The 26,337-nt window shown below is 39.2% G+C and overlaps 1 protein-coding gene across 2 annotated transcripts in view; it reads right to left on the bottom strand.

Moving 5' to 3' along the window:
- Positions 1 to 3,652: 3,652 nt before the first annotated feature.
- CUNH9orf85 (chromosome unknown C9orf85 homolog) overlaps positions 3,653 to 26,337 on the bottom strand; it is a 190,243-nt gene continuing 167,558 nt past the window's right edge. For both annotated transcript variants that reach the window (XR_008956832.1, XR_008956833.1), the window contains one exon: positions 3,653 to 6,910. The gene's annotated coding sequence lies outside the window, so the exon portion shown is untranslated. The remainder of the gene's footprint in view (positions 6,911 to 26,337) is intronic.

Here is a 26,337-nt window from a genome sequence, read left to right as displayed (position 1 = left end):
AGTGAGAGCACAAGCAGGGGGAGCTGCAGGCAGAGGGAGAAGCAGGCTCCCCAACAAGCAAGGAGCCTGATATGAGACTCGATCCCAGGACTCCAGGATCATAACCCAAGCCAAAGGCAGATGCTTAACTGACTGAGCCACCCAGGCATCCCTCAGCCATAGGATCTTAAATGTCTAGCGATCTTTAAGCTACTAGAAACATCATGGAGGCTTAGAGAATGATGGAGCTGAAAATGATCTTAAAGTTCTAAAGGATCTTAGAGTTGACTCCAATCCCCCAAATAAAATCATTTCTTTCATATCAATCTTGGAAGATGGTCAGCTATCAATTCTCATGGGCAAAGAACTCAATTTTTTGAGTGACAGCCGTTTCTATAGCTAGTTTTAATATTCATAGTGTATATCATAGGGAGTTGATAGTTGCATTTCAAAATGTCACACAATTTGTCCTACTGTGACTTTCTTGAGCAAAAAGGAAGAAATCAGTTCTATCTCCCACATGACAGCCCTCCAGGATCTGAAAATGGTGGTGATTGTCCTAAGCCTTTTCTCCCTACCACATTCATCATTCCACTATTCCTCAAGGCAATTAAGAATCGTAAAGAGTGTATTAAAAAATACTGGATATGAGCAACTGGTGGGACATAAGATGTCTTTAGATGACGGTTTGTGAGATGATTTTAGCTATCTCACAGACAGTGCATGAAACAGCCTTGAATTATATATAATTATGGTGAGAAAATTACTTCTACTTGAATTTTTCAATCCTTAAGTCAAGGAGACCTTCTCAGTAAAAGGTTTAGTAACCTCAAAAATGTCCCTTTTTTAACAAAGAGAGAGGAGACTGCAGAGTTAGAACCTTCCACAGGCAACAGTAGCTAGCTAGAATCCAGCATTATTTTGTTTATAATGTATTTACGTTTATGGTTTCTTCTTGTTTATGGCAAGGGGTGCTGGTTTCTCTTTTATAGAATTGGCTGGTTTCTTTACAGTTTCAAAAAGTGAGACTTTTTTAAAAAATTAACTAAATTACAATACAGATTTACAAATTGGGCAAAATCAATACAGGCACCACACAGAGTATCTGAAGTTGAGGAAATAATGGCCGACGATGGTCATCGAAATGAACCGGTGAGTAGCCTGATCTTGATTCCACCACTTAAGCATCAGATGACCTTAGGTGAATTATTTAGCCCTTTGAACCTCAGTTTCCTCATATTAAAATGGGGATGTGATAATACCTATTTCATTGAGTTATTGTATTAATAGAGGGAATGCATGTTAAATGACTAGTAGCAAATAGATGCCTAATAAACGTTAATTTACTTCTCTACTCTTACCCATACCAGTTCATTTCCACCCACACGTTGTTCCCTTAAGTGGTTAGTGTCCTCTAAGAGCCGGATGTAGTAGTGCGGATATGAGCTTTGGAATTATATCAATCTGAGATCAAATCTCAGCTTCACTGCAAACAACCTTTTAAGCCTCTGAGCTTCAATTAGTGCACTTTTCTTTAAAGGGCTCCACGGATATTGTTGGTTTTGATGACACCTAGCACATTATCTGGTGCATACTAGGTCCTCAATAAATGTTGTCCCTCCTGCCTCTTATTGCCTGGTTAATCTCTCATTAAAAAGAAGATACCTGGAACTGTTGCAATGTTTTTGAAAAGTAAACTGATGCTGAAGACACTGAAACTTATCTTCCTTGATCTGAACAGAACACTTCCATTAATGCAGTCTAAGGTTACACCTGCACCACTAGCAGCCATATCATTTGATTTAGGTACACTGTACATTTAAATCTTTTCTGGGCTTTAATTGGTATTAATTATAATTGACTTCCTGAACCTAAATCCAAGGCTTTACATTATCTCTAATGATGATCATCTTGTTGGTTTTAATCCAATGTGTCAGTAATTTCTCAGCATCTTATGCCATTCACAGGTTTGTTATGTGCTAAGCAAATCAATGATCTAAGGGATTGTTAAGAGAGATGAGTAGGTCAGGGCTATGACAGAGCCCAATGGCTCACCTCTAGGACCTCATGCCAGCTTGACCTTGACCATTAGTCAATACATTTCAACACGGGGGCTTGATCAGTTCTGAATTCTCTATATTATACTGTCATTTACAGGGTATTTCTACAACTCTCCTTCAAAGATTTTATGAAACACTGCCTGATACCTTATTGAAATCAAGATATACCACATATTCTGTTATCACTTTTACTGCTTAAAAATGGATATAATGCTAAGTGAAATAAGTCAGGCCAAGAAAGAGACAAATGTCATATGATTTCACTCATATGTGTCATTTAAGAAACAAATCAAATGACCAAAGGGGAAAAAAGAGAGGGTGGGGGAGAGAGCCAAACCAAGAAACAGACTTAAGCACAGAGAACAAACTGATGGTTACCAGAGGGAGGTGGATGGGGGGATGGATGAAATTGGAGAAGGGGATTAAGAGTACACTTATCATGATGAGCACTAAGAAATGTACAGAATTTCTGAATCACTCTATTGTACACCTGAAACTAATGTAACACTGTATGTTAACTCTACTGGAATTAAAATTAAAACTTAAAAAAAAAGAATAATTTACATTTCCCAAGGCAGGGGAAAGGAATATCTTCCCCTCAATTTGTAAAAGTACTTTATTTCTATGAAAAACTATGATGGTAATCATTTATTTCAGTCACGTGGGCCTCTCGATAATGGCTTTTTAAATGTTCATCCAAACGTTACATGGCTCTTGATGAGGACAGGGACACTCCTCTACTCATCTTTCCATCCCCAGTACACAGCACACCTTCCTCACCGTAGGTGCCGTGAGGTGAAGACAGGAGAGCGAACTGATGAAGTTCCTGGGATTCGGAATTGAAGATGGATCTGAATCCCAGATGGGCCACTATGGTGGTACCGTTTTGTGCATGTGGTTTCATCTTAAATTTCACTTTCTCATGACAGAGATACAAATACTCTCGGTTTCACTATTAGAATTTCATGAAATAATAGACATATAATTCTTATCATAGTAGTTGGAATGAAGAAGGTGCTCAAATATTACTGCTATTTTTGTTATTTGATCCTGTGATTACTTGTGTTGATTGACATTAAAAACACGCAGTAAAAAGGGTTGGTCATGATGTCCAGGACTATACCTAAATGCTTTCTTGGATAAATATTTATTCAAAAGAAGATGTAAAAATGTGTCAATCTTTCCAATGAATAGCGAATTGTGGATGATGATGTAGAAGAAACAAAAGGACTAGAACAGGAGCTCTGTATTTAGCTGACGATTTCCTGAAATTGTAGAATTTTGTGTTTCCAAAGAAGTATCGCTCAACAGGAAAGTAACCAACAAGAAACCCAACTTACTGCAAATTACAGACTCACGCAATCTAGACCAACCAGCCTCTGTGCCAATACCAGAGTTGCCGCAAAGGAGTCTGGTCGACTGGGATGTCCTTGTTTCTGTTGCGGCAGCACCAGGATTGCTCCCAGGCAGAACTGTCAAGCAGAAGCTGCTCCGTTTCCTGATATGCCTCACAAATACTCGGTTCCGTGTACTTTTTTGTACCCAACTTCTTTCCCCATCGCTTGTGAGGCACAACTTCCGCACGCTCATAAACCCATAACAACAATCAAATACCTTCCTAGAGCATCATCTGCTTTATTGAGAGTCTTCAAAAATATAAAATTGGGTCTCACAATCAGCCGGGGAGGTGGGCAGGGCACGCATAGTGCTGTTAACCTTAAAAATAAAACTTCAGTTATTTTAATGGCTGTATTTGGGAACAGCAGAAAATTGCCATTCAGGACATGCAAGGTATGGCAAAACCATAGGCGAGTCTGGAGAACAAAGGAGAGGAAAGCCCTTTTATGGAGGACAGTGGGGTGGGGCTATTAACAACAGAAGGTCCAACCAAGTGAACTTGGAGCTCCAAGTATAGTGGCTTTTTATCGGCCAAGTTGTGATAGTCTCTCATTGGCTGGTCTACTGCCCGGTGAGGAGAATTCCTTCTTCCTCCTGAGGTAATCAAGTGTAGGCTTCCTCCTGTTGAGAACTTGCAGGGTGGGTCTCTTCCTGTTGGGACCTGCAAAGGGCCTTAGGGAGTGATAGGGTAGGAACCTCTTCCTGCTGGCCTCCCAGCTCCATTTCAAGTGAGGCTTCCTTTATTCGGTTTCACACTACTTTGCTCTTCAGATTAATGAACTGAGATGAACAAACATTAAATGCCACGTCCAAGATCACAACAGTGGTTCTCTAAGATCCTCAGAGTTTGGCAATTAGTCCAAGGCTCTTTCTAGTACCCTATTTGGTCTTTCATTTTAGCGAACTGTTTCAGCAAAAACTGGTGTGTATCCCTATTTGCTGAGGCCTTTCCCTTTCCTCTTCACATATTTTCTTTTTCACGGTCTTCCTGCTCCCTGTTATACCAATGGTATCCACTCTTGACAAAGAGTAAAGACAGAATCTGGTAGGTTCCTATGTAATAAATAAGAAACACAGGGAGAGTTTGATGTGTGGCCCAAAGGACCAGATTGCTAAATGGTGAGCAAAACCTAGTAACACATTCCTGAATGGGATTGGGGATTGGCTTCAGTCCTCACAGTACGACCCCCAGGCTTACATCTTGAACCTTGAACTAACGTGGCACTGCATTATATGGGGTGACTATTTTGGGCCCCATTCATAAACTATGGCAGTGACTGACTGATTGATAGAGTGATTATAGTGGAATTTCTAGCACTGTTTGGAAGACTATTTCTAGGAAGCCAGCTAGTGTAAGAAGAAATGAGGGACCTTTCCTAATTCTCTCCTTACATTGTAACCACAGTCAATGTCTATCATACCCGCTGGAAATCAGAATGATAGAAGGTCATACAGTTTAAAAATAAATGACCAGGGAATAATTGCCAGGTGGCCTAAAGTCACTTGGCTAATCTAAAAGCAAGCATTTTCAGCTCCACATTCCTAAATACAATGCTCATATACATAAGGGATGTCCAACTAGTATCCAAACTATACACCACTGCAGATTTTTAAAATAGAACAGAATTTGTGTAAAACAGCTGATGTGGGGGAACCTGCAAATCAATAGGTAATATCGATTGAGGCCAGAAAAATGAAAGCTCAGAGATTGCTTCCTAAGCAAAAATTACTTCTTGTTATCAGAGAATAGTTCTCCTGAAATTGATTATGAGACTTTTCTTGCTCTTGTTACACATTATCCTTGGAAATGATGGGCCTCATCTCATAGGTACAAATATCCAGGGCTACGCTGCCTAATGGGATCTCGTAAGTCAGAGCCACAAATCTGGACCATGAGGTCAGGTACAGGGATGTTGTTCTGGCTGGGGAAGGGGTGATGGGAGGTGAGGGAACTCCAGGAGCTATAATTACTTGGGTCCAGCAGAACCATCAATGGCCTGGCAGTCTCTTGGTGTGTCTGGACTGCTGGGTCCCTATGGGACATTCTTGGAGTACTATTCCTGACACCAATTTGCATCTTCTTTATTGATCTGGACATCTCCAGAATGATACAGCAATAATAAAAATAGACTGAGATTGCTGTCCATGTCATTTACCGTCAAACTGGGCAAGGAAGAACAGATGCCAAATACCTTCTTTCCTTTCTTCATTGTGTAACACTGTCATGGCGATTCCATCATTTCTACCTCACTTAATAGGGGTCATTGGTTTCTCCATGCTTCTAGGAGTCACCCTGCAACATGCTTACATCCTCTCTCAGGTCCTTGCAAGGGTATATTTACAACCTGTATCGTGGAAGCATGCTCCCATATTGGTAAATTCTCTTGTATCCAAATTTATCGTCCATCCACCTTTGTCAGGCACTATTGGAGTCCAGTCCCAGGCATATTGTCCCAGTTGGATGGTGTTGAAATTGGACTCAAGGAGGAATAGTTGTTTTCCTTCCTTAGCCATCCCAGCAGGTCCTTTGCAGAGTTATTTCATGACTTAACCCCAGTAATTGATCTGGTGCTCAGGAGGGGATATGATGGAGATCCTGAATAAGATACATAATGTCTTGCAGAGGAGAGGCCTCTGCACTAAATTCAAGCATGGTGTGCGTGTGTGTGTGTGTGTGTGTGTGTGTCTAGCCCTTAACAGAGAGGATGAGTGGGCCATGTGTCCATTTGTTCATGCTCAGAGGACTCAGGGTAATCTGGAGATTTAAAATTCTTAGAGGGACAGTAGCTCCTGTGTGGCTCAGTGGCCAGCTCTTGATTTTGGCTCAGATCATGATCTCAGGGTCGTGGGATCACCCAATGTCAGGCTCCATGTTTGGCGTGCATGAAGTCTACTTGTCCCTCTTCCTCCCTCTCTGCCCCTCCCCCACTCACACACAGCCCCCCCCCCCTTCTCTCAAATGAATAAATGAAATCTTAGATAAATAAATAAAATTCTTGAAGGGACATCAACACAGATGTACACATCCCTTGTGTCAGGGGTCCACTTGCCCAACCTTGGCATTGCAAACCTGCCTCAACTGTTCTTACAATAAAAGCCTGTCCTTGCTCCTCCTTTTGAACCCTTTCCCTCCTACTTTAAGAGACGAGAGCCTCTTTGTGTGTTTCCGGGGGGAGGGGGGGGGCTGGCTTTCTCACTCAGCCTTTAACTGCTGATTTATATCAGCTTTTTGCTACCTTTTTCCAGGGCATCAGTAAAGCCAGATAATTCACTGTCCTTATGATTACTGTTGCCCTCTTATTTCCACCTACCAGGGACAGCATCCTCACTGGCAGCCAGGAGATGACGGTCAGCTCCAAAAGCTCATCTCAGTGTTGTGTTCGTGGACCCATCTTGGTACCTACTGTCACGGGTTGGGATCACTGGATGCAGGTCCTGAGGAGGAGCTTAATGAGTGCTCTTGGGATTAACACCTGTGGAAGAAAACAGGCTTAGGCACAGGAAAAGGCTGAATTTCTATTACCCATGGGAGGTTTTGGTGCTGAGATGGTCCCTCGGGTCCGAGTTAAAGGTTAAGAGACCAGTTCTTTATTCCTCCCAGAATAATAAATCATTAGATGAAGGCTGTCCCAGAAGAGCCATGACCTGAGGTGATTCTACTCCCGACACAGCACAAGGCTGCCAGCTAAGTGCTATCTTCTAGGAGGCACTAGGAGAAGAAATCCTCCTTCTGAAGAGGAATCGGTGTGGCCCATCACAGCGTCCACCAAATACCCCGCACCTGATTTAATCACTACAAAAACATGTTGCAGCTTTTATAATTACTGTCCTGTTACTCATAAGGAAATTGAAGTACAGAAAGGTTAAATAGCTATTATCTCAACTGAAAACAAAGTTTTGGAGGCCATTCTAAATTTGAAACAATTAGTTGATTCTGCTGTTGTTAAAGGCAGGCACAGATGATACTTGAACAAATGAACGTGGCTGTGTGCCAATAAAACTTTATTTACAAAAACAGGTGGTGGCCTGGATTTGGCTCACAGACTACAGCGTTCTGATCCCTGGCTTAGAGGGTGCAACTACAGGGAGGCCTTGAAGAACTAGTGAGGTTTTTTAGAGTAACAGAGGAAGGACATTGTAGCAAAGGGGAATTGCATGGCGTGGTTAGGCACGGTAAGTAGGTAGCAAAACTACAGCACAGAGCTCATGAAGCATGGATGTGGTGGGATGGGGTGAGAGCATTAGGGCCATGGTTACAAGTGAGGATGAGAGGTGAGGATGGCAAATGAAAAAACTGGAAACCTCTGGGTGTTTGCCCATATTAAAGAACAAAAATTCAACTGAGTATATTTAAAGATCTAATTGACTTTATTCAACAATTCATGAATTGAGTAGCACCCCACCTAACAAACAAAAGGGTACTCCAAGGAGTTGTACAAAATGGCAGGTTTTTAAAGGCCGAAACTGGATGGGACAAGGAAGTTACTAGCAAAGGAAAAGATTGTTTCAGGCAAGGTCACTTCCTAGAGGATGTTATCATGCAGGTTACCTCTCTAGTACTGATGAGGAAAATTCCAGGCTCATTGGCTTAAAATTCCACTCATGGAAGAGGCTGAGACTGCACTTAGGTATTAAGTCTTGGTAGGGCTTAACGTAAGTGATGTATTTGGGGCCTGTGTTTCTTTTCAACATCCAGCTACTTTCATCTGTCTGCAACATTTCCCCCAAGTCCTTTGCCTAAGTAAACTCTACTGACCCTTCACAACTCAATTTAAGCAAGAACTATTTTCACAAGAAAGACTTCAAGAACCCACGCCTCAGCCTGAGGCTGGATTGAGTGCCTGCTTTGTTATTCCTATAACCCGTTAGGACCTTTTGTCATATAAAACCATACCTAATCATCTGCTCACATATCGTCTGTCTCACTATACCAGTGGTTTTCAAGTTCAGCTGTATATTTGGAAGTAAAGCTTGGGTATTCATATATTTTAAAAGCGCTCCCATGATTCTAAACTGCAACCAGGATGGAGAATAACTGCGCTGTGCTGTGAGTTCCTCCAGGACAAATATCTCCCCTAATTTGTCTTTTATCTCTAGCAAGTAGCATGTAGTAGATGCTCGATAATGATGAGTTAGGGAATAAAAGGAAGCTCAGGAATAAACTAAACTCCACAATAAGGAGTTTAGACTCCATGTGTGGGGGCAATTTCAAGCCTTCCTTGACCACTCCCACTAGAATTATATTCTATTTCCATATTATCACAGTGCCTTATACACCCTTGGATCAATGGATATAATATGCTGTACTGTAATTGCTTCACAGAAGGTCTCCTCTATTGGACTATGGCTTCTTGAAGGCAGGGACCATGTGCTATTCGTCTGTGTCCTCTGGGTTAGGCTCAGTGCTTATCTCAGCACAGGTGCTCAGTAAATGTAGAGCAAAACAAAATGAGACTGTCCCACTGTCAAAAGTTATCTGTTAACCAGAATCCCCAGGTCTTAGTCTCATTATCGTCCCATGGCTCTGCTTTCCCTTCACGTACTTGGTGATGAGGGTTTGTCCTTTACAAAGCTGATGTAGTTGAAGAAGTAGAACAAAATCTAACAAAAGCCTAGCAGGAGAGCTGCCAACCAATTCTAGAAGAATTGCGGAAGTGGAGACGTTTGTCATCATCCTCCCTGTACCTTATGACCTACCATTGGGATTCCTTTTAGGTCCACTTGCTCCTATCAATGTCTCAAAAAATTACCCCTTTCCACCTCCCTCTCTCTCAAACCAGAATTCCCTTTCCTTATTTGGTGCATATCAACTGGGTAATAGGAGAAAAATAAGCTGTACTTAATTGTGTAAAAAACTTTGGCCAAAGGTTAAGAAAGCCAAGTGTAGATTTTGCTTTGGCCTCTAACCAATTTCGTGTCTTCAGCTCTTGTAGGTCAAAGCTTCTTCTTATGTAAAGTTCTTAATCATCATTTTCTATAAATCAAGCATTAAACCTCATCAAAAAATTACTCATTTAAGTGCACTAAGCTATGACTATTAGGTAGATTTAAACTTCCTGAGAGTATCTATTTTTTAAAACAGCTCTTACCTATATAAGTAAGCCATCAAAGCTATAGCACTGAAAGATAGCTATATGGGATCTGCACCCCCCCACCCCACCCACTCCGGGGTTTTTTTTGTTTTGTTTTGTTTTGTTTTTTACTTACTTTATCATACCACCTCTATTCTCTCACTAGATAAATAAAAGAAAATTACTTGGCATCTTATTTCAGAAAAATGATCAGTTCCTAATATGAATGTAGGATTCAAATTAGGGCAATTCTGGGTCTATGTGCTATAGGGGTTGGTGTTTAACTGTCTTTCTCTTAGTGCCTGCTCAGTGAAGTGGACTGGGGGAGTTGTAGGGAGGGGAAATATTTCTAGCGTCAGAGGCCAGGGGAAATATTTCTAGTGTCATCCAATGTCATCTCCAAGGCAAGAAATTTCCGGGGGGAGGAACACCCTGGCTCAGGAATTTGCCTTTTCCCATCTTGGTAGCAAAAGTCCTGGTCCCAGGCTGACATAACTAGAATAGTCAACTTGTTCTGCTAGCTCTCCTGCCCTGTTCTTATGCTTACCAAGTAATGCTCGGAGGAACATTTAGCTTCTCACATCGACTTCACTAGCAGAGATTGTTTTTGTCAGTTAGATTTCTCATTGTCACTATTTAACTCCAGCATTTTGGGTTTTCCATGGAGTCTGTTGTGAGCTAAGTGAGCATTACTCTGTCTCCCCATATCTGGAAAGTTCTGGGACTCTAGCAATAGTTGGAGCTGTAAGACTGAAGGCCAGAATATGAGATGTGAAAAGTAGATTACAGCAGATGCCATGAGCCCTGAGTGGGTCCCAACCAGTAATTTTTCTTCCGTGATTCCCTAACTTCATCCTATGTGCCAATGGGTCCTAACTTGGTCTAGAAGCAAGGGGGTGGTGATTCATGCAGCCTGATGACTGTGGACACAGCTAGAGAATACCCAAGGGTCCGGAGGGAAAGTGAGAAAGGCAAGCTCAGTATGTCATAGCCAAAATGACAGGAAGGAAACAATCAGTGGAGACTGCAGACTTGCCTGGCTTATTCTCGGGCTTACTCATGGAGACAGGCTGTTGGCCCATCCTTTTAAAAGCTTGAATAATTTTTTTAATCAAAAGAAAGCTAAAATTGGTGTCATTTTATTTCATCTCTCATTGCCAGTCAAGAACATACTTCAGACACCCTAAGAGAAACTCCAATGAGACCTCACTCAATCTGAGGAGTGACTTTATATTGCTCTGATTGTATTGTTGTTCACTATTTTATTTTTATTACCACGTACTGCATTCTAAAAATAAGTTAGGTGCTAGGCAAAAAACCGAATCAGGCTCAAACCCAGCTTAAATTAAGATGCTGGCTGCCAGCCTGTCTCACAGGAATCCTATGAGGGTTTAGAGCTGGCTTGAAAACTGGTAAAGAACTAACTCCTACAGAGAGTTGTCAAAATTCTAATGCAAATAACCAATCCACTTTAATCATATCAACATTGTGTGTGTGTGCCTGTGTGTGTGTGCGTATAATATATATATTTCTATCTTCCATGGTTGTTGAAGATAACGGATATAAAATGCCCATGGCATGTTACATCCATATCATGGCAAGTACTCAAAAATGTTAGTAATTATTTTTAAATTATTATCATTATTACTATTACAATTAGAAAAGAAATTGCCGACGTAAAGCAGATTTTTCAGAAGAACGGTGAGAAAGCCCTCTAACACACTTCCACCCTACCACATTCCACCACTTCAGTATTTGACGCCCTTATTGAAGAGAACATAAAATAGTGAATGAGCACATTGGCTATTTGCCATTCACTTAGCTATAGAAATAGCTTTGTAAATACATCAAAAATAATATGGCAGTAATAGGCAGGGACAGAAGTAGCTATAAACCCTCATTTATTGTACCTATTCATTTCTATGCCGATTACATTCATTTCCTGATAATGAAATTATTTTCCACTTATCAAAAGTCCCTTTTCTGTGGGGATGTGGATAACTAATGACAAAAATCCAGTAAACCACTAAATGGGTAAATCTGGAAGTCAGTTGAAACCACCAAGTAAAATACTTGATGGAATTGAGCTAGGATTCAAAGTCCTCTCTAATATGTGGTTCATAGTCCCACCGAGATAAGAAAAAGAACAGACAAGCCAGAAGCAGAAGATAAACAGATACATAAAAACTGAATGGGGAAAACCATCTAACCTCTTTGGAGGAAATGACTTCATAGGTCATGAAGAGTTGAGAGTGCTAAGAACAGTAGAGCATACAAGGCACAGTCTCATACATCATTTCATTCGACCCTCACAATGACAATGTAGGTAGATTACCTGAGAGAATGTCCGAATTTCCAAGCCCTAGCCTGAAAGGAAAGAACAACTAGATCTGCAGATCTATTGTAGATTCTCCCAGGAAAGATTTGCTTTCATATCTTTCCTCTATTTTTCATTTTAGAAGAGATTTCTTTTCCCATCAATTAATTTAAATTTAATAACTAGTTTTGATTCAGCCTGGTTCAAATGCTTATTTTTTTAAAGGATAAAATTTTATTACACTCCAAGTTAAGCAGCCCATTAAATATAACAAGTGTCATGCCATTCAAAAAAGATATCAGGCTAAGTCAAACATAAAGAAATGGAAATTAAGAATGTGACAGATTTCCTAATGATTTTGAACCATGCAGATGGCCAGTTTGAATCTTTTGCTCAAAGAGAGACAAATACTCTCAGAAAAGATCAGTTAGGACAAACTTGAAATAGGGATAGAAAAACTAACCAGTTCTTCAGTATCCCTCTACGGTTCCTTGTAAACCTAATTCTTATCTTACTCTAACTGCACAAGCAGATGTGGTCAGACTTAAGGTTGAGATGCCATTTGCCTATCACTATGGGTCATACCCACCACTCAACATCTGGCAAGTTTGTGAATCACCAACATTTATTAGATAGCTCAGCATAGTGACCGGAGTACAGCAGATGCTCAAAAATGTTTGTTTTGGATAGATTGATTAATGGATAAACAAACTAGGTACAGGTTTAAAAAATACATTACATATTTATATTAAATTATAAACTTATACTATATTATATATATATATATATATATATATATAATTTTCCTCTAAGTAACCATTGAGATAGCATAGGGACAAAGAAGTTTCTATGGTCTAGGAAACACGAGAAGAGTCCATTCATTCTTAGAAGCCAGAGAAAGTTAAGTGCTCTGAATCCAAGACATTACCCTACCTTGAAATATGTCTCCCACCTTCACCCCAAGCAACCCTAATGTTCATAATTCTGCCATAACGTCCTACTGAATCTTCTTGTTTAATGTGTTGATAAACATCACTATCACTGTATCACTAATTTATTCTTTCAATATTTTGATAACAGTATGTCATATAATTGGTCTCCTTTGTAATTCTAAGTATTTTATTCAATGCTATAAAAATATTATTTTAAGAAAGAGTCTTAAAAAAGAGACTTCTGTAGGCTACCAAAAGAGTCTAGAAACCACTGCTTAAAAGGCAAGACCCTAATTTGCACCCCTCATTTCCACTCTCACCCAATTGGCAGAACTTTGCCACATGGTCACACCTCCCTACAAAGAACATAGATAAATGTAATCATTCGTGATGAGTCCTTTGAATCCTCTCTCTCAAATTATCCAGGATTGAAACATAAAATATCAGATAGCACTAAAAATAGTTTTCATTTGTTCTAAGAAAGGTCATGACTCTTTTATTATATTGATTTTATTATATTGGTTATCAAATGATTAAAACCCTGCTCATCAGTGGTTTCCAAATAAGACTGATTATCAAAATCAGTTGAGAGCTTTAAAATATACATATTCCTGGCTTCCATCCCCAGAGATTCTAATACAGTAAGTCTGGGGAGAAACCCACATACATATATTTTAAATTTTCTGCATTGATTCTGATGATCACCAGATTTGAGAAACACTCCTCGATTACTGTTGCCTGAGTACTAATCTGTCTGAATGCACCCAGTCCCTGTTAGCAAATAATTCATAATCACTCTGAGTGATACCATTAATGAATAGTAGTATGTGTAAAATTTTGTGAAAATTCACATCTTCTTTGCTTTTTTTTTAATTTCAATCATTCTTCCTCCCCGCTTCCTATTTCTCTCTCTCTCCTTTATAGTTTTTGCTCCATAACAAATAGGATCCTGGAACATTAAAATAAAGAACATAATCTCATTTTCTCATTTGATGAAGCAGCAGCTGGCCTGCATAATAATTATGAAAACGTGCAACAGTATAATAGCGTCTTTATTTCTATACATTTTTCATATTTGTATAATTTCTCTTAAAAAGAGAAAAAATATGTATGTGTGTGTTTGTGTGTGTGGTCAGTTAAGTACAGGTAAGGAAATGAAGGCCCAGAGAAATGAAAGCCCAGAGGTACTTGGTTTCAGGTGGTGATGCCAGAATTCAAGCCTAGGGGTCTGAGTCTAGATAGGATGCTCTCAACACGTCACTACTCCACTTTTGGGCCTGTGGAACATGCAAAGTCAGATGCAAATAGACAGGAGACATTCAGGTCTGAAGGTCAGGATAGAGACCTGGACTCCAGATAGAAATACAGGATTTATCAGCATTTATAGGTAAAGCCATGGGAGTGGATGAAATCCCCAGGATGGTATTTGTAATGAAAGTATTTGTATTTGTAATAGAAAGAATACAGATCTGAGGAATTTCAACACATAAGGGATAGAGAAAAAAGAAGAACTCACAACCCCAAAGACTGATTCAACGGGAGAAAAACAAGCAACATGGTTGTTTTATGAAAGTCCATGGAAGAAGAATGTTACAAGCAGAGAGTTGTCAACAGAGTCCAAAGCTACTACAAGTTAAGTTCTGAAGGGGACTCAGAAGATTCTTTGGCTTTAGAAACAAGAAGGTAATTGATAATGTTGCTTGGAGTGGCATCAGTGACGTCAGGCACATGCCAAGCTGTGTGTGGGTTGAGGAGTGAGAGGTGGAATTAGGGAATATAAGTCTTCCAGGAAGTTTGTCTATGATGAGATAGAAATTATGAACAAGCACAGAATAACAAAATGGTTAAGATACAATCTTGCAATCAGACAGAATTTGGTTTGAATCCCTACTCTGCCACCTACTTGTTGCATAATCTTAGCTGGTGCCTCACCTTCCTCATCTACACAATGGAAAACAACACTGACCTTAAAAAGAGGTTGAAAGAAGTACGTTAATAGATTGAACAGCCTTTAGCTCTGTGCCCTGTACAGACTAAATGCTTAGTAGATGGGAAGTGCCATTTTATTAATGCTCTTCATACACCATTCAAGAGGATATTGAAATGCCCATGCTTGAAGTCAGATGCTGAAGACACAGGAAAGGGGTCTACTTTATAGAGTACAATTTATGGGAAGGCCAGGGAAGATGAGATCCAAAGCACAGGTAGAGGAATTAACCACGAAAAGGAGAGCGGATGGGCAGGTGCTAGGATAGGTAAGTTTGTAGATTAAGCAGTGCCAAGTAGAGTCATTTTCTGTCTTGTGCCTTCTGTTTTTCTGAATGATGCAAGTGTTGAGGTCATGTGTGAAGGGGCAAGTGGTAGAAGCACAGGCTTGATAAAAGCAGAAAAAATTTAAATATCCACCATGGAGAACCTGGAGGTTGCTGATAAACATGGTGGACCGTATAAAACCTGTTAGAGAATTTGAATCATATCTTAGGGACGATGACTTTATGCTCAATACTATGTGCCTCAAATGTGACATGTTAAAAATGCCACATTTTATGTTCTCTGAATCACTTATTTCTCACCAACAATGATATGGACTGATGGAAAGCAAGAAAAGACACCATTACTTCTGAACAGCTGCTAATATCATTCAGTTGCATAAAGATGCCATTTTGCTTAGAGTTTAAAAAAAAAACAATACTGCAAATCTTTAAGAAAAGTATTGCTGTTGCTCATAATTATTGACATGACTCATCCATACTATTGATAAGTATGCTTTGTACTGCTCTTTAAATGGTACTGGCAAAGAGAGAGAAGCAGGCGAGCAGCTTTTTAAAACATTAAGTTGATGTTCTTGCATATGAAATATACGAGGTTGAAGCTTAACTTCAAATACAATAGATTAAATTTTGAGGGTCAGAACTAAAGGATATGATTCCACAATTTACACAGAAATTTGTGACTCTTTTTGGTAATCTTTAAAATATCATTTAAAAACATGTATCTTTGCTGGAGGAATTATAATGAGAAAACATCCCACAGTCTGTCACAAAAATACCAGTAATTGGTTCTTTATACTTTGTTTGGTTGATAAAGTGTATATATTTATCACACCACCATTACCAAAATAAAATAATGACATTTGATAAGGAATAATCAAATGGAGATTGTTTTTTCAAGTCACTCACTTGAACAAAAGAACCTTTATTCTTCTATTCCTTATTACAAAAGCAATACATGTTAAGTATAAAAAAACATTAAAAAGAATCAGCTGTATTCCCATCATAATGAAAATCACTGTTCACATTTTCTTGTATGTATTTCAAGCATTTTTTTCTAAGCATTTGCATGTATCTGCATTTTTAACAAAAGAGATTAGGCTATTTTGAAATTTTGTTTGGTTTGATAATATACATTTATGAATGTATTCAATGTTCTTAAGTAATCTTCAGCAATTTTTATAAGGATTTTACTTATTTATTTGAGAAAGAGCAAGCAAGAGAGAGTATGAGCAGGGGGAGGGGCAGAGTGAGCAAGAGAGAAGCAGACTCCCCACCGACCAGGGAGCCTGATGTGGAGCTGATCCCAGGACTCTGGGATCATGACCTAAGGAGAAGGCAGACGCTTAATCGCCTGAGCCACCCAGGTGCCCCCAGCAATTTTTTTATTAGCTGTTGTCATCGGAATGTGCTAACATTTAGAATACTAATCCCTTAGTGCTAAGCATCATTTCTCCACTTAACTTTTTTTTCTTGTCAATGCTACCAACTACAATAAAATAAACATGTTTATAGATAACTCTTGGTATATAACTATTATTTCTTACATATATATTCCTAGAGACTTCAATGCCAGGCTAAAAGCTATGCTTACTTTTTAAAACATCTGTTTATTAATGCAACAGATGTTTAATGACCATCAATAAATATTAGATACATATTTATTGAATTATTAAGTAGTAGTCTAAACAACAGGAATACTCAGTAGAACAAATATAGTTTCTGCACTCAATGACCCTAGAGTTTGGCGAAGACAGAAAGTAAACAATCCTTTGTCACATATTGTTAAAATGACAATCATAAAAAATGCAGCAAGTTACAATCCCACCATCAGTCTACGAGAACACCTATTTCCTTACATACGCAGCAACTTTTAATACTAAGCCTAAGGGGAAAAAAATGTCACTTTGATGAGCGACAATGTTTGTCATGCTAATTTGCATTTCTTTGATTACTAGTGAAGCTGAACATTTTTTAACATATTTATACTGCTCTGACATATTTGGGGGGGAAATGCTGCTTTAAATATCTGTGGAATTGTTTGGCTTTTCTAAAGTCTTATTTTCATTTTATAAAATTTCTACAGCTCCTTAGAAATAGAGTTGAAATAATCAATATTGTGATAACAACTTATATTTATGGGGTATGACTTTATAGAGCTCATTTTCTTTCTAACACCATAAGGAAGAATGAAGGAGGAATTTTTATATTGCACATACAAGTGCACAATTATCATAAATCATAAAAGTATTTGACGGTTCTAAAGAAAGGAATGAGGAATCAATTTCCCTTTTGACGCCTGGATTTATATCCTTAATATCTTTCTCCCACATGTACATTTTTGCCTCTATTTATTCAACCAGTATTTTGTTCAGTAGGAAGACTCCTAAAAGCAGTCTGTAACAGTGGATCATAATGATTGTTTTATTGACAACTACCCTCCCCTCCCCCTTCTTCTGTGTTTACTGAACAATTTTGTTCCGTTTTCTACTCCTGGGGGAAGGTAACCCTTAAACCAGCTCAGTGGTATATCCTAACCAATCACGATTACTCCATTCTATTTATGCAGTGAATGGTTTGGGTCTCAGTATGTGATACATTTTTAGCCAATGAGTTGAAGGAGAAATCTGCCGATAACCTCCAAGAAAGATTGCCTCCCCTTTACAAAAGATAAACAGAGAGACCATCTCTTCCCATATTGTCTAACACTGTCATGTCTGCTTATGACTATGACTGCCACCTTGTAACCAAAGCTACCCAAATGAGAATGGCCAGGCAGGAAAAACAGAAAGAATCTGGATCCCTGATGACATCACTGAGCCAATGAATAAATCCAGCCCTACACAGGAGCCTTTCTTCAGGACTTCTTCATTCGTGTCTTCATTGTTTAAGACGTTTCGTTTGAGTTTCCTGTTACTTGTTGTGCACAATATCCTGACTGATATACTTTGTCTTGAATTTACAAGGTAAACTTAGGGCTGTTAATTCACCTCTTTGAGTTCAGGGTCTTCATAGAGAGAGAGACAGAGAGAGACAGAGAGGCAGGGAGAGAGGGAGAAAGAGTTGTCCCATGTATCTCAAACCATTATTTTATAAAAGCAAAGTCATTTTTTAATATTCAAAACAGAGAAAAGACATGATCTCAGAAAAAAATCTTGGAAGTTAAATTAATTAAACCTTTAAAAAAAGAGTATTCTATCTTTATTTTCCTCATTTCTTTGTGGAGTGAAAAATTCCTCTAGATTCTGGTTGGGAAGTCATTTGATAAGATAAGTCAATATTCATAAACTAAATAACAGTATGAATAAATTTTTGGTTCTATGTAAGATAAGAGTTCTAAAAAATCAGAAATCGTGGAAAACAAGAAGGCTGGGGAACTTTATTAATAGAGATGAGAGGCCATTAGCCATGTGGTCAGTAGTTTTCAATTTCTGAAAAGAAAGGAATAGAGCATTCTAGGCAGTAAGCTGCATAAACAAAAGCCCAAGGCCAGGAATAATTATGGTGAATGAAGAGGCATGGGGAGCACTCCAGCCTGACTAGGATGGAGATTTCATTTAGGAAGATGGATCCTAAAGTTAGGACTTAACGGACCTTCAGGATTGTGTATGTCTTCTCAGAGGTCTTTGAGTTTTCAAAGACAATTTTTATATTTAATGTTTTCAATTCAGGGAGCATCTAAAACAATTGTGTAAGTGTATGTAGCTCATAAGCATGGCCCCTGAAACCTAGTCATCATTACAGGACCTACATCATTACAGGACCTACTCTGGTATTCATATTTATGACCTGGTTCATGTAAGAACTTCTGGTTCACTAAATATCCTGACTTTTTTTTTTTCATAATGAGGACTATTCTGCTATATATTTATGACCTGGTTCATGTAAGAACTTCTGGTTCACTAAATATCCTGACTTTTTTTTTTTCATAATGAGGACTATTCTGCTATATATTTCTTGTTTCCTTTTCCTTTTTTAACACTAGATTACACTTAGTAGCCTCTCTTGATTTGTATGTGGTCAGGTGACTAATTCTGGCCACTAGAATGTAGGCAGAAGTTATGTGTGGTATTTACTAGGTCAGGCCCATAGAAGAACCCACCCCACATCCCCTCCAGCACATACAGTCTTTGCTCTCTTTCCCCATCTGTCAGCTGAACAGAAAGGCCACCAAGGATAAAAGGCAGGTAGAGTCACAAAACGGAAGGAGTCGTGAAATGTGGAAGGCTGTCTGATCAGACTTTGACATGAGTGAGAAGTGAATTTTATTGGGGTCAGCCACTGAAAACTCAAGGCTTACATGTCATAAGAGCTAACGCTATCTTTAACTAGTACCCAAAATTTGAAAAGAGAAAAGTAGATGGAGAATTGAACCATCATATAGTACAGTGATAGTTTAGACTTGCCCAACCCCAGCATAATCTGCTTTCTGGGGTATAGGTTTGTAAAGCAGTTAACATAATGAGAAATTTTTAGCTTCACATTCCAGTGATAATCCAATTAGGTACTCTTTAATGTGGATTTCCAAAAAGGCAGAATGCTAACCTTATCTTCAAGTAAATAAGATAATTTACAGAGTTATAAATGACTCCATTAAAAGTGGCATCTGAACATTTCTCACTGCCTTGAATTAATACCATTCTGAAAATTACATTTATATGAACACCCCATTACTGCAGACTGATTACCTACTGTACTTACTAGATTTTTCTGGTATTTTTAAAACTAATCTGGGCAATTTAGTTTCAGCAAAACAAGCATCTTCTATCATGTTAATGTTACTAATTAAAATTTTATTGGCTTTTTAATTTGCTTGGTATTTAATTTGTAATGTAGTTTGACTTTATGCTTATATAACAAATATGGACATAAAAGGAACGTTTTGTACCTACTTAAGATTCTTATAATACAAATAATTTTTTATGCCAACATTGTGAATCCATGTGAGTTGTTTTTTCATAAAAGAGAGAGCTTCTTCACTTCACTCAAGTTTGAGAAACACTGGAATAGATCAACCCTTAATTCCCTCTTAGCAGTATTAACTGGGCATTAGAAACAAAGGGTCTGCAACTAAGCCTTTCTCAGCTTGAGCCCAGGTTCTGTTACTTACTAGCTATGTGGTGTCAGGCCAGTTGTTTAACCTCCCCAAACACTATAACTTAACTGAAAAGTCAGGATAATAATTATTGCCTCTTAGGAGTATGCTGCTGGTAAAGTATGGGCACATGATAAATAGTAGCTATTACTGTCATCTATTGAACATTTTCAAGCAGTTCAGCCTGGTAGAGTTGTGATTTACATTTGTACGAATTTCTGATTTTGCCAAATTTATATCACATTCAAGATCAACAACGTAGGAAAATTGCCTATATTTTTAAAATTTGTAGTATTATCTATTTAAGTACAAATTAGTGATCCTAACACCCAATAATGCATAGCCTCTACATATAAAAGCAGATTTAGGTGAATCTCGACTTAGAAGTACTTTAGACTGAATTAACTCGATTTCTTAGGTGAAATTTTTAAAAAATGTTCTTTCTAGTACATTAGACTATAATTCTGAGTTTTTATTAATTCAGTTGACCTCCCTCACAAGCAGCCTAAGCTTGTAAATCATGCAGATTGAGAAGTCTACATTCAAAAAGTCCTGTGTTTTGTGGGATGCTTAAGTAAGTTCTGTTGAATTGATATTCTTTTTTTTAATTTAAATTCAATTAATTAACATATAATGTATTATTAGTTTCAGAGGTACAGGTCTGTGATTCATCAGTCTTATATAATACCCAGTGCTCATTATATCACATGCCTTCCTTAATATCCATCATCCAGTTACCCCATCCCTCCACCCCCTTCCCCTCCAGCAACCCTCAGTTTGTTTCCTATGATTAAGGGTCTCTTATGGGGGATGCCTGGATGGCTCAGCCGATTAGGCGTCTGCCTTAGGCTCAGGTCATCACCCTGGCATCAGATCACCCTGGGATCGTGTCCCACACTGGGCTCCTTGCTTAGTGGGAAGTCTGCTTCTCCCTCTGCTTGCTGCTCCCCATGCTTGTGCTCTCACTCACTCTCTCTCTGACAAATAAATGAATAAAATCTTTTTTTTTTTAAAGGGATGACTTATGGTTTGTCTCCCTCTCTGGTTTTGTTTTGTTTTATTTTTTCCTCTCCTCCCCTTATGACCCTGTGTTTTGTTTCTTAAATTCCACACATCAGTGAGATCATATGATAATTGCTTTTCTGATTGACTTATTTCACTTAGCTTAATACCCTCTAGTTCCATCCATGTCACTGCAAATGGCAAGATTTCGATTTTTGATGACTGCATAATATTCCATTGTATATGTATATACCACAGCTTCTTTATCCATTCATCTGTCGATGGACATTTGGGCTCTTTCCACAGTTTGACGATTGTGGACGTTGCTGCTATAAATATTGGGGTGCAGGTGCCCCTTCAGATCACTACATTTGTATCTTTGGGGCAAATACCCAGTAATGCAATTGCTGGGTCATGGGGTAGGCTCTATTTTCAACTTTTTGAGGACCCTCCATACTGTTTTCCAGAGTGGCTGCACCAGTTTGCATTCCCACCAACAGTGTAGGAAGGTTCCCCTTTCTCCACATCCTCGCCAACATCTGTCATTTCCTGACTTGTTAATTTTAGCCATTCTCACTGGTGTGAGGTGGTAGCTCATTGTGGTGTTGATTTGTATTTCCCTGATGCCAAGTGATGTTGAGCATTTTTTCATGTGTCCGCTGACCATTTAGATGTCTTCTTTGGAGAAATATCTGTTCATGTCTTTTGCATATTTCTTGATTGGATTGTTTGTTCTTTGGGTGTTGAGTTTGATAAGTTCTTTATCGATTTTGGATACTAGCCCTTTATCTGATAAGACATTTGCAAATATCTTCTCCCATTCTGTCGGGTGTCTTTTGGTTTTGTCAACTGTTTTCTTTGCTGTGTAAAACCTTTTTATCTTGATGAAGTCCCAATAGTTCGTTTTTGCCTGTTTCCCTTGCCTTTGGAGACATGTCTGGCAAGAAGTTTCTGCAGCTGAGGTCACAGAGGTTGCTGCCTATGTTGTCCTCTAGGATTTTAATGGATTCCTGTCTCACATTTAGGTCTTTCATCATTTCAAGTCTATTTTTGTGTATGGTGTAAGGAAATGGTCCAGTTTCATTCTTCTGCATGTGGCTGTCCAATTTTCCCAACACCATTTGTTGAAGAGACTGTCTTTTTTCCATTGGATATTCTTTCCTGCTTTGTTGAAGATTAGTTGACCACAGATTGAGGGTCCATTTCTGGGTTCTCTGTTCTGTTCCACTGGCCTATGTGTCTGTTTCTGTGCCAGCACCATGCCGTCTTGATGATTACAGCTCTGTAATAGAGCTTGAAGTCTGGAATTGTGATGCCACCAGTTTTGGTCTTCTTTTTCAACACTGAGTTGATATTCTATTAATATGTGTCAAATCAATCCTTCTTAATCTGGGTTCTACAGAAAATAAATCCTACCATTATTGGACTGAAACTAATCAGAGACTTTTAGACACAGAGAATTGTCTTAGCTGGAACAGGCAATCCTTTAAAGGAGTTTCTGTAGATGGAGAGACATCAGGAGGCATTGAAAATAAAGAAAGTGCAAAAGAAAGGAACAAACTCTCCCCTAGAGTGGTGTGAAACCCCACAAGCTCTTGTCCATCTGGAACATTCAGGGACACAAGGCACTCTTTCTCAGCTAGAGAAATAATCATATATAATTTCTCATGGGCAGCATGAGTGTCCTGATGCTTAGTCCTCTTAGGGGCTCACAATGAAAAACCACTGGTATTAGTAAAAGGCCTCGTATCAGAAAAAGGTTATTAAGGTGTAGCAGGGGAGCACTTTACTTTAGAAAAGGGTGTTCAGAGCCATTAGAACACACAGAACTGAGAGACAAATCATAAGAGACTCTTAACTCTAGGAAACAAACTGAGGGTGGCTGGAGGGGAGGTGGGTGGGGGATGGGGTAACTGGGTGATGGACATTAAGGAGGGCACATGATGTAATGAGCACTGGGTATTATACGCAACTGATGAATCAATAAACTCTACCTATGAAACTAATAATATACTATACGTTAATTAAATTGATTTTAAATTAAAAAAAAAAACAAACTTGTTAACTGACGGCATTGAACTTCTCACAGAGACAATAAAGTGGAAGTCATGCTCTGCCACAACACATTTGGCCACTGTGGAAACCAGCCCTCAGGATTTCCAGCTCCCTGCATTTCACTCCATGGTGACCCCAGGCCAGACAAGGAAGATTTTTTGTATTATTTTGTGAATTTGTCAAAAGCAGGCAGCTTCCACTAGGTCTCAAGGATCACCAAATTAGTCAGGAACATCTGGTAAAGGTGTGTAATTGACAGGACGCTGGAGTGAGAGATGTATTGGTCTAATCCCAGCTCAGCAGCTACGAAGCTCCATGATGTTAGGTAAATTACTTAACCTCTCACTCAGCTTCAGTTTCCTCTCCCATAAAATGCAGATAAAAATGCCTATGTGGTCATTTTGATGGGGCAGGGGGATTAATTGCAATTACAAGAAAGAGCCAAAACATGGTCGGTACTCAGTAATTATTCATTTCTCTCCCTCCCGCTTTTCCTCCTCCTCCAAACTCTGTCTCTACTCTGTTTCTTTCTCCTTCCCATTCTCCATCCCTTTCTTTCTCAGTATCAAACTGGTATATTCAGGCTGATTCATGGATCAACTTTGGGGTCCCTACTGCATGCCAGACACCCTGCTAAGTGTGTGAGCAAAACAAAGTAAGGTCTAGTCAGGGAGGTTTTTGTGTAAATAAATGTAACGTGATTTTTACACGTTTACAAAAAAATGTAAACATGATTTATTGATATCCTAGTGCTGTATTAGAACTTAATAGGCAAATTTAAACTGTGTAATGTCTTCTTGACTGAAGGCTCAAAACTTGGATGTGAGTTTCTACCCTCCCTTAAAGACTAAGCTTCTTCTTCCTTCTTTGCTTTTCAAAATCCTGGCCCAGTGATGCAAAAATCTCAATTGTCTGAGAAGGAAAGTGCTCCAAAGTTTGAAGGAGAAGGGAGTGACTCAACTTTGGGAAGAGCTGAACTCCCCAAGACTGTAAGGAGAGAGAGAATGGTTCTACCAGTGGTGAGGACCTGCTTTCTACTCTCAACCAAAAGTGAATGTCTCCTTACTGAGGACATCCTTGAAAGGATGTCGCATCCTTGAAAGGACATCCTTGAAAGGACATCGCATCCTTGAAAGCCACAGCCATGTCCCAGGTACTGAACAGGACAGAGAGAAAGAGCGTGCTTAGAGCAAAAGAACTGTCTGCGTCTGAATGGACCAGAGCATCACAGGAACCACCACCATGGCCTTGTCCCACACTACAGATTGGGCGAGTTTGGGGTGTTTTCCTCCACAAGGAAGAGAAGAGGATGAAAGGTGAAAAACTAAGATACTGTATGTCATACATACCAATGCTGGTTGGGGAAGACTCTGGGAAGGGAAAGCCAAAATTAATTTTATTTTAAAAATTTAAGAAGTCTGATATTCTGCACCCAATGTTTATGAAACTACTCAAGCCATTCTCAAATAATCATTCTCTAATGTTTTACATGCTGTACTGATAGGAAGATCAAAGTATCGAACTGAACCCTATGAAATTGCCATTCAGCAATTTCCTTTGGTTCAATCTAATACTATGTTGCTTCGAGAAGGGCATGACCAAGGCAGAGATTGAAAACCGGTAGTCCACTCTATCTGGCTTTTCTTTTTGGTTTGAGCCTACAATATCTTGAAATATCAAAACTCTAAATACATAAAATTGGGAGATTTCCCATAAAATACTGATTCCTGGCTTCTCGGGAATAGTCAGAATATTTGGAAATGAGGGGCCCATGTTCCATCATGACAACAATGTGCTGAAGCTGAGTAGTGAATGCCCTTCTTTAACACATGTTCTCCAGTCTGCCAGTCTCCACAACTTCCTATCCTCTCCAAGATACTGAGGTCAAGCATCAATATCACTTTTTTCCCTTATACCTACCCTACACCTCATTCATTTACCTGACAACTACAGATAATTGCCCCTGTGACTCCTGGAGCCATCAAGGAAAGCTCATAAAATGGAGAAAACAAGGCAGACAAAGCGGGGAAGATGCTCCAGAAAGAGGGAATAGCACTGTAAAGCCACAAATGTGTGAGAATGCCTGTCATGGCAATGTTAAGCTGGGGTGCGTAACAAACAGGACCTGAGGACGGATGATGCTGGAGAGATAGGAGTCAAGACTGAAGAGTGCTGTTTGTGATACTAACGGGTTTACCCATGACACTTGATGGGAACTAGCAGAAATTCTTAGGCAGAAAAATTAAACTATCGTTTCTGGAATCTGGATTATCACTCAGTTGGCGGTGAGGCAGATGGATTAGTGCAGGGAGAGGCTGGAGGCATGGAGGCCAACCTAGAGACACTTGCCAAATTCTAGTTCTAAGGATAATAAGGATCTGGACTGCTGGGATTTTTCTTCATTTAAATAATACAGAGACCAGATATTCTACCCACTTCTATCCAGTGGAAGACTCTTAAAAATGAGGACATGATCGATGACTTTATTCCAGTAACAAACATGTGCTACAAGTGAGGAAATGGAGCAAATATTAAAACCGGGCTTAGGAATGTTGGAAAGCGTGTGGCAGATATGTTGGTTAACCACCCAATAGACATTCTCTCCTTTCTGGCTACCAATTTTGCTTAGGTTGCAAAGTGCTCAGCCTCATCAGATGAATTAAGACAGGCTTAAGCCAATTATAAAAATCCTCTCTTACAGAGATTGGTCCAGGGGTGTGCTCAAAATCTACTTCTAGGCATTGAAATATATGAAGTCAGCTCAGGTCTTCCTCTGCCTAAGGTTTTTCTCCTGCTAGGAAAAGTACATGTGGATAGAGTCTTTCATTTTCCAAAACCCTTTATTCTTGCTTTTGGTCATTGCTATGTGACAACATGATGCTTAGAGCACGTCGGGCTCCACGCTCAGTGGAGAATCTGCTTCTCTCCCTCTCCCTCTCCCTCTGTCCCTCCCCCTGCTCATGCTTTCTCTCTCTGTCTCTATCTCTAAAATAAATCTTTAAAAAAAGGGGGCACCTAGCTGGCTTAGTTGGTAGAGCATGTGACTCTTGTTCTCAGGGTCATGAGTTCAAGCCCCGTGTTGGAGGCAAAGCCCACTTTTATAAATAAATAAACAAACAAACAAACAAAATTGTAAAAATGAATGAAATATCTAAGCT

This window comes from Ursus arctos, unplaced genomic scaffold (assembly GCF_023065955.2).
Source record: "Ursus arctos isolate Adak ecotype North America unplaced genomic scaffold, UrsArc2.0 scaffold_33, whole genome shotgun sequence".
NCBI lineage: Eukaryota > Metazoa > Chordata > Mammalia > Carnivora > Ursidae > Ursus > Ursus arctos.
The sequence above is the reverse complement of the archived record's forward strand: the minus strand, read 5'-3'. Positions and strand labels throughout refer to the sequence as shown.